Source organism: Mus musculus, chromosome 5 (genome assembly GCF_000001635.26).
Source record: "Mus musculus strain C57BL/6J chromosome 5, GRCm38.p6 C57BL/6J".
NCBI classification, from domain to species: domain Eukaryota; kingdom Metazoa; phylum Chordata; class Mammalia; order Rodentia; family Muridae; genus Mus; species Mus musculus.
Genome location: NC_000071.6, coordinates 32,570,472 through 32,583,889, shown reverse-complemented (window position 1 = coordinate 32,583,889; position 13,418 = coordinate 32,570,472). Strand labels below are relative to the sequence as shown.

The 13,418-nt window shown below is 41.5% G+C and overlaps 1 long non-coding RNA gene across 1 annotated transcript in view; it reads left to right on the top strand.

Moving 5' to 3' along the window:
- Positions 1 to 503: 503 nt before the first annotated feature.
- The window catches only part of Gm15614 (predicted gene 15614), a 76,203-nt gene continuing 63,288 nt past the window's right edge, over positions 504 to 13,418 (top strand). The window contains exons 1-2 of the long non-coding RNA NR_168094.1: positions 504 to 621; positions 1,711 to 1,965. This is a non-coding gene — a long non-coding RNA (predicted gene 15614). The remainder of the gene's footprint in view (positions 622 to 1,710; positions 1,966 to 13,418) is intronic.

The following is a 13,418-nucleotide window of genomic DNA, read 5'->3' as shown; positions in this document are numbered from 1 at the left end:
CAAAAGGTATGTTTCGTTTCCTTTATCTGGGTTCTAAGTTCTATAACCTCTACCCTCCCATTTTGTAAATCAATGAGTATGTCTCCTCCCTACTGGTGGAAAAGTGACCATGCTTAAGAGATCTGACTTCGGAACAATAAGTAAATGTAGTTCTATTCTCCACTTTAGTGGAGGTCTCTTTTCCTTCCCTAGCTGAACCTCATCTCAGAGTAAATTCAGTTCTTTGTTTCCTCAAGTGTTAGTCACAATGTTTCCACCACATGCTGAAGCTATTCTTGATAGAGTAATCATTGGCAAAGTCAATGGTTGATTTTCTGGCTCCTCCTCCTCCTTGACCCCTCTTGGAAATTTGCTGTGACTGGCTGTGATGGTTTGTATATCCTTGGACCAGGGAGTGGCACCATCTGAAGGTGTGGCCTTGTTGGAATAGGTGTGACCTGGTTGGAGTAGGTGTGTCACTGTGGGTGTGGGTATAAGATCCTCACCCTAGTTGCCTGGAAGTCAGTCTTCCACTAGCAGCCTTTGGATGAAGACATAGAACTCTCAGCTCCTCCTGCGTCATGCCTGCCTGGATACTGCCATGCTCCCTCTTTGATGATAATGGACTGAACCTCTGAACCTGTAAGCCAGCCCCAAGTAAATGTTGTTTTTTTTTTTTATAAGACTTGCCTTGGTCATGGTGTCTGTTCACAGCAGTAAAACCCTAACTAAGACACTGGCCATCTTCATCCTTCAGCTGTTTCTTCAATTCTGACATGAGTCTTCAGACTCTCATCTAGTCCTTCTCAGTTTACATTTCAGGGAACTATGAGCTTGCTATGTGTGCATATGTGGTAAGCTCCAAAGAAGTGCCAGATATTACAAGTTTGCATCAATTTTCTCATGGAATACTTTGCTCAATATGATGAAATAGATAATTTGCACTTCTATTTGACAAGAGGAATGCAACCCTCAGAGAGGTTAAATGAACAGCAAGGGACAGATTCAGTCCCAGGGACCTGGCTGTTTGGAGGGGCAGCTCTTGTTCTCTGATGCTTCTTAGAGTTAAGCCTTTCCAACCCTTTCTAACCCCAACCCTGATGCTGCCCACAGTTTTCTTCTCTTCATTTCCCCAGTAAGAAAACATGACAAAGGCAACTTGTAGAAGAAATTGGGGCTTCACATTTCAGAGGAGTAGAGTCCATGTCCATCCATAATGGTGGGGTGAAAGAACCTAGTGGGGAAACCCCCACTCAATTCCTGATTCGGCGTGCACCCAAGAATCACGAACAGAACAGAATGCCTTGATGTAAAAACATGAGGTAGTTTTAATGGTGGAGCTCCAGGTCGAAACATATCTCACACAGGAGACAGTGGATTCGACCACGAGGCTTGGAAGCTAGGGGTTTTTATAGAAAAGGGGCTGGGACTTGGGGAGGAATTGGTGTGGTTTCACATGATTGGTCCATTTAAACATCAGCAGCCTGTTTAACATTTAACTTAGGTCAGAAGGGTGGGAGATAGAGAGGCACCGGGCCAGTCCGGTCATGTCATTCTCTTTATCTTTATGGCCAAGCAGCCTCAGGAATGTCTTAACGACGGGCCTGCCCAGGCATGTCCTGGCCTGTTCTGCTATGTTCTCAACCCCAGGTTTCAAAGCTCACAAACAACTCTTTGGGCTATTTGACATAAATTACATGAATCACAGGTCTCAAGTTTATTTTCTTTCAGGGGGACATGGAAGCTGACAGGCAAAAGTGGTGCTGGAGTAATATCTGACAACTTACATCTTGAGACACAACTATGAAGCACAGAAAGCTAAGAGGGAATGGCATGGGCTTTTGGAACTTTAGAGCCTGACTTCCTCCCATCAGTGGCACATCTTTTCCTGCTGGGGAACAAGTACTCAAACATATGAGCCTATGAGGACAATTCTCATCCAAACTACCACAGCTTGGTTATTGTTTTTTCTGCCTTCACTAAAAGGTAAGTCCTGCCGGGCAGTGGTGGCGCACGCCTTTAGTCCCAGCACTTGGGAGACAGAGGCAGGCAGATTTCTGAGTTTGAGGCCAGCCTGGTCTACAAAGTGAGTTCCAGGACAGCCAGAGCTATACAGAGAAACCCTGTCTCAAACAAACAAAACAAATAAAAACAAAGGTAAGTCCTTTGAGGTCAACTCATTGTTTAGAGACTATGGCTATTTATATACACACATTGTGCACTGTGCAGGGAAGCTCTAGCTGAGGTGGAAGAATGGGCTAAAATCTAGTTTTTCTATATTTGCTCCCAGAAGGGCTGTCTTTTAAAAATTATTCAGGCATAAAATTCAGGCTGGTCGTGGGCTTGGCATATATCTTGCTAAATAGTTATATTTCCAAAGACTAGAACAGGGACCAGACATGTTGGACTCTCACAGAATATTTACCTGACTAAACTGAAACAGTGTAAAGCATAAACTGTAGCTAGCTCAGTTTATACTAGAAAATAAGCATGCAACTTTTAAATTTTTTTGTTTTTGTTTTTGTTTTTTGAGACAGGGTTTCTCTGTATAGCCCTCGCTGTCTTGGAACTCACTTTGTAGACCAGGCTGGCCTCGAACTCAGAAATCTGCCTGCCTCTGTCTCCCAAGTGCTGGGATTAAAGGCATGCACCAATGAAAGTATAACAAAGTAAAAACAGAATTCTAGGCCTTTAGGCCCAGGCTTGGGAATGTGGCCTTTGTAAAGGTATGCTAATCATAAAATAGATAGCGACATTCCTCCACCCACCCGCTTCCTGGATTCAAAGAGTGCTTATTCAAAGAAAGTCACCCTGGCCATTACCAGAACCTGCAATGCAAATGTGCTATTGTTAGAGGCTCTTAGAAGCTGTCTTGAGAGTTAACAATTACCAGGTATTCCTTGTGACTCTTGTAACTTTACACTTCCTTGTGACTCTTAACTGGTATCTTTGGTATCTTCCAACAACGCCCTCCCCACTTCCTTGAGTTGTGGTTTCTTCCTTTAAATACCCCCTTACCCAGCTACTTGGGGCGCCACGGTCCTCTACCCCTGCATGGTGTATGACCGTGGGCCCGAGAGCGCTCTTGAATAAAAATCCTCTTGCAATTTGCAGCAAGACGGTTTCTTGTGGGTGATTTTGGGGTGTCGCCTCTCCTGAGTCAGAACGTGGGGGAGTCCTCACGTTGTGGGTCTTTCACCACCATGCCTGGCTATGATTTTATTTTATTTTAAATTATATGTATACGTGTGTGTGAATGGGTTTGTGTGTGTGTGAGATTGTTATGCTAATGGAGGCTAGAAGAGAGCATAAGATCCCATGGAGCTGGAGTTATAGATGGTTGTGAGGTACTGGATATGGGTATTGGGAACCAGACTCGGGTCCTCTTTGAGATCAATATATGTTCTTTTTTTTTTCTTCTTTTCTCCTTCTTGCTCTGGCCCAAAGATTTATATATTTATTATATGTAAGTACACTGTAGCTGTCTTCAGACACACCAGAAGAGGACATCGGATCTCATTACAGATGGTTATGAGCCACCATGTAGTTGCTGGGATTTGAACTCAGGACTTCCAGAAAAGCAGTCGGTGCTCTTAACCACTCAGCTATCTCCCCAGCCCCAGTTTATATTCTTAATTGCTGAGTTCTGAGTCATCTCTCCAGCTTATAAAATAAAGTACTGGTGGGGCTGGGGTGATAGCTTAGGGAGGATGGAGTTTAGATGGCAGCACTCTGTTGAATGTTAGGAAGAAGTGACAGCCCTCCTGAAATCCTAGCACTTGAAAGTGGAGATAGGGGAATTTACTGTCAAAGTGAATAGACAAGCTCTGAGTTCAAGTGAGAAATCCTACCTTATGATACAAGGTAGAAAATTATTAAAGAAGACATATGATGTTAAACTCTGGCCTTCATATACACCTGCATACACAAATGTACCTACATATGTTAACATACATATATACATGGATACACACACACACACACACACACACACACACACACACAGAGTGTCCTATGTGCTAGGCAAATTCTTTACTACTGAACTACACCCTCAGTGTTCAGGATGTTCTTAACATTAAAAAAAGTCTCCCAATGACTTCCATTGCAAAAGGGGTAATACGCAAACAACAAAAAATTATATTTGAGACTGACCTCAAATTCATGCTTCTTCTTCAACATCCTGATTACAGGTCTGTACCACTATGCCTGGGAAATAATTTTTTTTCTTATGATCCATTTGGGTTAGACAAAGCAACCCTTCAGCCCACATCAAAAGCCTCATCTCATATCATTCTCTGCCGTAGTTATGTGATTAATTTTTTTGTCATTCTGACTCACTCCATAAAGGACAAAATCAGATACTTTTCAACAGTTAAATCTTGGTTACAATTCCAGAGTCTATAAACCAGAGAGAATACTTATTCTTGGCATTGTTTGTATGAAGAAAGTGCATCTTGAATCTCAGGGCTCAGGTGAAGTCTTGAAACTTTCTCCCACCCTTCATCACACCACCAGAGTGGTTTCTAATGAGACTCTTCAACAGAAAGTTCCCTAAGGAAGAGATCTCAAATTTTCCTTTGACTGTGTTCTTATCAGCTTCTGCTTGAGTCTCATGTATTTTGTGTGACTCCTGAGCTGTCTTTGACATGCTTTTTGATGGCAGTCTCTAACCTTATGGTCTCTTAAAGTAATTCCCTCTGAGATTTCACTTTGTGTACAAACAACTGTGGTGGTTTGGATAAGAATGGCCCCCACAGGCTCATAGATCTGAATGCTTGGTCACTAGGGAGGTTTGACCTTATTGGGCTAGGTATGGTCTTGTCAAAGGAAATATGCCATAAAGGTTTAGGTTTTGGGGTTTAAAATACTCAAAGCCAAGCCAGGCCAGACCCAGGGCCCAGTTCTCTTCCTCCCCTCTCCCTCTCCTGTCGTATGCCGGCCTGCAGCCTACTTGAACCAGGTACACCTGGGAGGCAGGCTGGGGCTGAAAGAGACCAAGACATGATTCTGTTCAAGGCCCACCAGTTTACTAAGAGAGTCTGCTTATAAAAGGGGAAGGCCCATCCCATACCAGTCCATTCTTGGTGTCTGGAGCCAGCCTGTAGGGGATGATGTGCAGAATAGGATGTTCCTCTGGAATGTCTCAGGGGCTTCTCAGCAGGTAGCAGAGGCTTGGAGAGAGCAGTGGCAGGTGACAGAACAAAAGAGCCATCTAAGTCAGAAGGATAACCCTAGTTAATTCTTACACGCATTCACGCGACCGGCCAGGAAGAACGCAACAAACCGGAATCTTCTGCGGCAAAGCTTTATTGCTTACATCTTCAGGAGCCAGAGAGTGCAAGAGAGCAAGAGCTCTATTGCTTACATCTTTAGGAGCCAGAGCGCAAGAGTGCAAGAGAGAGAATGGCGAAACCCCGTCCCTTTTAAGGAGAATTATTCTCCGCCTAGGACATATTACTCCCTGATTGGCTGCAGCCCATCGGCCGAGTTGTCGTCACGGGGAAGGCAGAGCACATGTAGTGGAAAACTACCCTTGGCACATGCGCAGATTATTTGTTTACCACTTAGAACACAGGATGTCAGCGCCATCTTGTAACGGCGAATGTGAGGGCGGCTTCCTACAGTTAATCTCCTTCTCAGTGGCAGCAAGGTCAAAGTCTGGATCAGCCTGCTTCAGGGCTGAGGGAGGCTACACTCTCCCTCCCCCTCTCCCTCTCTTTTCCCCTGAAGATCAGGATGTAGAACTCTCAATTACTGTCCAGCACTATGTCTCTGTTACTGTTGGCTGCAACCCAGCCACTTTGTTCCCAGAAATAATGACTCTGATATTTAATATTTCATGAATATATGTTTTGACTAGCTCATATGTCAATAATCCAGTTTATTCTAGTCTGAGTATGCCACATGATTGGTTACCTTCTCAGGTTTTTTTTTTTCCAGTTTATTGAGGCAGGGTTTCTCTGTGTAGCCCTAGCTGTCCTGGAACTCATTCTGTAGACCAGGCTGGCCTCAAACTCAGAAATCTGTCTGCCTCTGGGATTAAAGTGCTGGGATTAAAGGCGTGCGCCACCACACCCGACTTCTTCTCAGTTTTATGTCTTGCTTCCTCCTTGGAGTTCACAGCAAATCTCTTGCATCTTGCTCTTTCCCAGAAATCCTCTTTCTCTCTCCTAGAACTTCTACCTCCTATTTCTTCCCTTAGCTCATTGGCTATAGGTTTTTTTTTTAAATATTTATTTACTTTATTTATAATAGTACACTGTAGCTGTCTTCAGTGTACATACCAGAAGCTTTTGATATCAGATCCCATTACAGATGGTTGTGAGCCACCATGTGGTTGCTGGGAATTGAACTCAGGACTTTTGGAAGAGTAGTCAGTGCTCTTAACCACTGAGCCATCTCTCCAGCCCTAGGCTTTTTTTTTTTAATTGACGGGTGAATGCTTTTACATAGTGTATGAGAGTTTTTGTTTTTGTTTTTGTTTTTTACATTTTCCCTTTTAATCCAGTAAAAGGCTCTTTCTCTTACAATGCTAAATTATATACAGTAAGTTATATACGATAAGAACAATAATGAAAATCATCAGGTAAGAATTACATTCACAATGCCTTGCCCATTTGTATTTGGCAACTTTGGAGAAAGTACTCTATTATTGATCTTATCTTGTTTAGAGTTCTGTACTTAAAATCATTTTCCATGAAAACTTGTATTTGTAAATCCAGAAATATCTTCTTAGATCTAAAAACATTTTTAAAAAAATCCTAAACTATTTAAGGTTAATTGTGAGACTAGCTAGTTTTTAACCCCATCAGAGACTTGAGAAGGGATAAATATTACCTGAATATGCAGGAAGTACAGGCAAACAGCTCCCTCAACTATAGAAGTGACAGAGATAGTTGGTTCCCCAGACAATCCTCCAAGTTTTTCTCTATAACCTTATAGCATTCATCTTCAGCCTCAGGTTCAGATTATCTGACAGACTTTCCTGTGAACTGGAATTATAAAGGACTTGTCTTAGAAAAGCTTAATAGTTGACCTCCCTGCATCCCTTTTGTCCATTTTGGACAGCATTTGAGCAGTTGAGGACAGGGCAGTTCCTGTCTGGTAACTAGCTTGCCATATTTGAAGTAAACTCCATAAGGATGCTCTTTGATGTTTTTCATCTTTGAAATAGAATGGGGGTGCTGACAGCCAGGAGCTGACATGTATCACTGCCAAAATGTCTTTTATTCATAAAGCATCTTTTTTTAAATGCCATATTCTGTAGATCTCTGAGGTTTTTGAAGATTATCTATCTATCTATCTATCTATCTATCTATCTATCTATCTATCTATCTAATATCTGAATTGTTTGTTTCCAGCTGTTTACTATCTGTTCAACTCTGAAAACAGCTTACTGTAATTAACTAGACTGAAAAAGTGTAACATAAAAACAAAAAGTCTTTAGGCCCAGGCTTGAGAATGTGACCTTTGTGATTCAGTGCTCCAAGGCACTCTAATCATAAAACAGATAGTGACATTCCTCCACCCACCTGCTTCCTGGGTTCAGGGAGTGTTTGTTCAAAAAAAAAAAAAAAAGTCACCCTGACTGTTGCTGGAACCCTCTATGCAAATGTTGTATTGTTAGAGGCTCATAGAAACTGTCTTGAGAAATAACCTCACAATTACCAGGTATTATGCCTTGTGACTTCCACTTCTTCTCGACTCTTAACTGGTATTTTGATATTTTCCAATAACGCCCTCCCTACCCTCTTGAGTTGTGTTTTTTTTCTTTAAATACTCCCTTTCCCAGATACTCGGGGCCCACATGGTCCTCTACCCCTGGTTTATTCCAGAGCGCACCTGGAATAAAAGGCCTCTTGCGGTTTGCAGCAAGACCGTTTCTCGTGAGTGATTTGGGGTGTTGCCTCTCCTGAGTCAGAACGTGGGGGAGTCCTCACATTGTGGGTCTTTCAAGATTAGTATCTAACATGACTGTAAGTTTGACTGTATGACTATTAACTTGCATTTCTTAATTATCCTAAAGAGATTGTAATGGCAACTTATAAAAGGACTAAAACTTTACATTGCATTTTTAGGTATAATACCTTAAACAAGAGTTGATACATAATATGTTGTAAGAAAATATAACCTTAATTCTGTATCAATGTACAAAGATCTATACCAATGTAAGATTTTTGGCCAGTTATAGCTCTATAGTTTAAGAGTAGATTCAATAATCTACCCTTTATTCCTATTATTTTGGTATTATTCCTATATCCCCTTTTTCCTTTTCATTCCCTTTCCTCCCTTCCCCTCCCCCCCAATACTTGATAGGAGAGAAAGAAAGAGGAAAGAAAAAAAAAGAAAGAAACCCCTGAATCTATAACCTCCCTCGTTTTATTTCCCCCCTGACCAAACCATTACAACTTGTAAACAGCTTCCCTGCCTTCAAAGAACAATAAACATCCATCATCCATTGAACGACCAAAAACTATCCACCCAATCTTTACGGAATGGTGCATCATTCTCTTAAAATGCTTCCTGCTGATTTGGGTTGTCATGTCCTTGTGGGGGCCCTAAGAAAATTGAGATACTGGTTAATCTTAAGAAAGCTGGTTGTCTCTGCATGTTCTGTTTCTTCATGCTGAGAAAGTTCAAAGCTTAACTGAAGTCCTGACTGCACCAGGCTGTGATACTGGACAATCTAGCTAGCTGTTTTGAAGCTACACTGGAAGAAAGTGTTGATGAAACTGCTAAAAAGGTAGTCTGGAGTTGGATGATGCAGGATGCTGGGACAAACATGTCTCAGTGTCTCAGCATCCTTCTAGCATCCTGGAGGTGAATCTTTTCAGGACTGCTGTGTCCCAGAATTCTCTCTCTGCTGGAACTCCCATCTCTTATTTCCTCCCTTAGCTCATTTGCATAGGCATTTTTATTGGCAAGTAAATGTTTTTACATAGTGCACAAGAGATTATCTCTACAAGTACTCTATGTGGAATTCTATAGACATCTAGAAAATCTTGCTTGAGCTGTCATAATTTTGACCTTGCAGCCAGACTACAGAATCTGCCTATTAAGATTAATTTTTTTAGCTGGGTGATGGTGGAGCACGCCTTTAATCCTAGTACTTGGGAGGCAGAGGCAGGCAGATTTCTGAGTTCGAGGCCAGCCTGGTGTACAGAGTGAGTTCCAGGACAGCCAGGGCTACATAGAGAAACCCTGTCTCGAAAAAACAACAACAAAACAAAAACAAACAAACAAACAAACAGATTGATTTATTAGTGTCTTGGATTATTTTAAAACAATCTGGGTTTGGGCTGCCATTTAAGAATGCAATATAATTTTCAAACAATACTCAGATGTATGAAAAGCCAGTATGAATCATGGGCAAATCGCATCAGTGACCTTCAATTTCACTCTTCTTTTCCCCCAAGATTTATGTATTTATTTTATGTATATGAGTGCACTGTCTGTACAGATGGTTGTGAGTCATCATGTGGTTGCTGGGAATTGAATTTGGGACCTCTGTCGCTCTCTCTGGTCCAAAGATTTATTTATTCTTATATGTAAGTTCACTGTAGCTGTTTTCAGACAGACCAGAAGAGGGAGTCAGATCTCATTCCATTACAGATGGTATTGATCCACCATGTGGTTGCTGGGATGTGAACTCAGGACCTTCAGAAGAGCAGTCGGTGCTCAACTGCTGAGCCATCTCCAGCCCTCAATTTCATTCTTTTTTTGTTTTTGTTTTTGTTTTTGTTTTTGTTTTTTTTTGTTTTTTTTTTTTTCTTTTTTCTGAGACAGGGTTTCTCTATGTAGCCCTGGCTGTCCTGGAACTCACTCTGTACACCAGGCTGGCCTCGAACTCAGAAATCCGCCTGCCTCTGGGATTAAAGTGCTGGGATTAAAGGCGTGTGTGCCACCAACGCCCGGCTCCTCAATTTCATTCTTGCAGTGAAAAAGTTTCCTTAGCAACCAGGACTGTGGGCCTGCTGCATAAAAAGCAGACCCCGGACCAACCCAAGAGTTAAGGTTCAACTGGTAAATCTAGAGCTATTGCCCTTCCTAGAGATAATAAGCACACAGATGACAAGACAGCAAAAAAAAAAAAAAAAAAAAAAATACAAGGTAGAAAAAAGAATGTGCTTTAGACCACGTGCTTGGTGGCCTCTCCTTCCCTGCCCTACTAGGCTGCTCAGCAAAAGAGTCTGATGCTTCATTATGGCAGGGAGGGAAAAAGACAGGGAAACAGCAATGCTCACAGGGTATGCAGAATATTCTGAATAAAAAGGGTCATAATCTCCCTGCAACCAAAACTTATGCCACACAAATCGGCTCAAAAGAGAAAGACAATGAGAAAAGAGGATTAATTCTCAGTGACAGTGTTTGAGCATATTTGAGAAGACATTGAGGCTGTTTTGGTGTATTTTGAAATTAGTTTATTTCTCAAAAATTGATATACATATACTACTATTACAATAAAATATCTTCTAACATTTTATTGTGTATATTTCATTGTACATGGTAGTGTGTTACTGAGGACATTTTGCTTCTTTGTTTCTGTGTGTGTGATTGTGTATGTGTGTCAGTATGCATGTGGAGACCAGAGGCTGAGGTCCAGTGCCTTCCTTAACCACGCTTTACTTTTTAAAAAGATTTTATTTTATATATACAAGTACACTGTAGTTGTCTTCAGACACACTAGAAGAAGGCATTGGATCCCATTACCATTATAATATAAAGTTATGAGCCACCGTGTAGTTAGTTGCTGGGAATTGAACTCAGGACCTCTTGAAGAATAGTCAGAGCTCTTACCCTCTGAGCTATCTCTTCAGCCCCGTACCTTTATAATTTAATTTAATTTTATTTGTTTGTTTGTTTGTTTTTATTTTTTTAGACAGAAACTCTCACTAAGCCTGCAGCTCTCCAATTTGGTTAGGCTGGCTGGCTGGTGAGCTTTAGGGCCCTGCCTGTCTTTGGCTTCCCATTTGGGGTTACCATTAAGCACTTGGTTTTCTCCATGAGCGCTCTACTGACTGAGCTTCTCACCAGTCCCCACGAGGGCATTTCATACAGTACTTGTCGGGCACATCTCCCACACCCATTATTCCCTCTTCCCCTTCCCTCCCCCACCTGTTGTCTTTGTTTCCTTAGATGGTTTTACTCAACTTTCATGTCATACAGGTATGCAGCTCTGGGATCAAAACCAGGGTCTTCAGGATGCTCAACAAACTTCAACCACTGAGCAACATTTCCAGCCCTTAAGGGTGACACTTTATTTCTTACACTGTCCTTAGCCATACATCCAAAGCTCAGGTGCCCACACAGATACACAGTTCAAGATTAGCATTTTATGAACAGTAAAGTAAACCTGTAAATTAAGTGCAATTTCCCTTCTTGTATGTAATCAAATGGCTCCTTGGTATCAATTGGTATATACCAAACAAGTGCTGTATTTCTTTGTTTTATATTTGTATTCTCATTTCTGCCTCATAAGGGTTTTTGTAAAATGTGGTGTTGAAATGTCAAAATTACAGCTTATGATTTCTTTTCTTTTCTTTTTTTTCTTGCAATTTTCTTGCGGTGGTGAGGTGGGGTAGGGTGGGATGGGGTGGGATGAGGTGGGCAGAGTTCTGGTGTAACTTGAATAATAGAAATATTGAAAGCAAAAGATATGATGGAGTTTCTGATCAGCATGAAGGTTCCTGGTCTCAGGTTTAGCACAGATGGCTCCTGATCTCTAAGAGGATTTCCTGTAATAAATTAGACATTGTTTCAGTTTTAAAGCTAAAAAAAAAAAAAAAAAAAAAAAAACAAACAAACAAAAAAACAAAAAAAAAACAAAAAAGCCAGCAGAGGTCACCGATTGTGGTTTTGGCTATGACTACAAGGTGGCAGTGCCACACCGTGAGAGACCGTTGCTCTTGTATTTCCTGGGAAATAATTGCAAAGTGAACTTTGTCACTTACTGCTAGATTGAAAGCAGCGACGCTCTTTAGAGGGTAGATGCCTGGCAACAAAATTTCCTGCTAAGCTTTTTTTTGGGGCTGAAATTCATCAAGCCCATAAACTGCTTTTGTCTAAGACTTCCCCCCTTGGAAAAGCTGTGAAGACCTCTTGGAAAAGAATTCAGACTATGTCAAAATTACTAGTACATTTTAGTTTTTAAGTACCAATTTACATTTTCCTCTGTATGACAATTTTCCTAAAATTGGAGACACCAAACAGCTGAATGGAGAGAGGAGAAACTGGTGGCCCAAGGGGCCTCGGGTGTCTGGGAGGACTTCCTGGTGGCTGGAGGGATCTCAGGAGCTGGAGAGTGGTTGTGTAAGATCTACTTTCTGGGCTCCACGGTTGCAATGCAGAGAGCTTTGAATTACAGGCCTCTGGAGTCTTTTCTAAGAGTGTATGTTATCTGATCTCAAACTCTTGCAAAAGAAAAACGTAGGCAGGGTGTGATGGCACATGCCCTTAGTTTCAGAACTCTTGTGTCAGAGTTCCAGGACAGCCAGAACTAGGTAGTGAGACCCTGTCTTAAACAACAACAAAATAGATAAGATGTAGAAGATCGTGAAACCCACACATATATATAAAAGCACAATGTAGTGTGTATAGAATGTATGTAGAATAATGTTCTGGTTTGAGGACAGAAGTGATTTTATTCCTACAGTTTTAAGGGTGAAAACTTAAAAGTTTTAGTTGAGTAGATCCAGTCCAGTAGATTTGTCTAAAGGGCTGGGGCTGCAGCTCAGTGGTAAGTAAAGTGCTTTGCAAGTCCTGGATCCTCAGCACCAGGGAAAGACATTGTGTGTGTGTGTGTGTGTGTGTGTGTGTGTGTGTGTGTGTGTGTGTGCACGTGTGCATATACAAGTGAAATAAGGTAGAGGCAGGAAGACACATATTGCATGTTTTCTCTCATATGGGAAATTTGAAAAAGAGAAAAAGACCATATGAAAGTAATGGGCTGCCAGAAAAGAGTAGGGAGACCTTAGAGGAAGAGATTAGGTGAAGGGAGTTGGGAAAGTGGGTACAACCAAAACAATGATTTATATATTCATGGAACTGTCATACTGACATCTATTAATACGTACAATTAGTATACATTAATTAATTTCTATTTTCTCTCATCTATTACATACGACCGCAGTTTCTCCTCCCTCCCTTCCCCCAGTCTTTTCCTCCAACCTCTCCTCTTCTCCAGATCAACTAGTCCAACACCCTACCCCGAGAAAACATCAACCAAAAACCACATAACAAGCTACAAGAAGACAAGGTACGTACCATCACATCAAGGTTGGACAAAGCAACAAAATAGGAAGAAAAGAGTTCTACAAGTAGGCAAAAGGGTCAGGGGCAGCCCTTGTTCCCACTGCTAAAATCACCACAAGAACATCAAGCTATTTAGCCATAACATATATGCAGAGGACCTAGGACAGACCCCTGAAGGCTCCCTGATC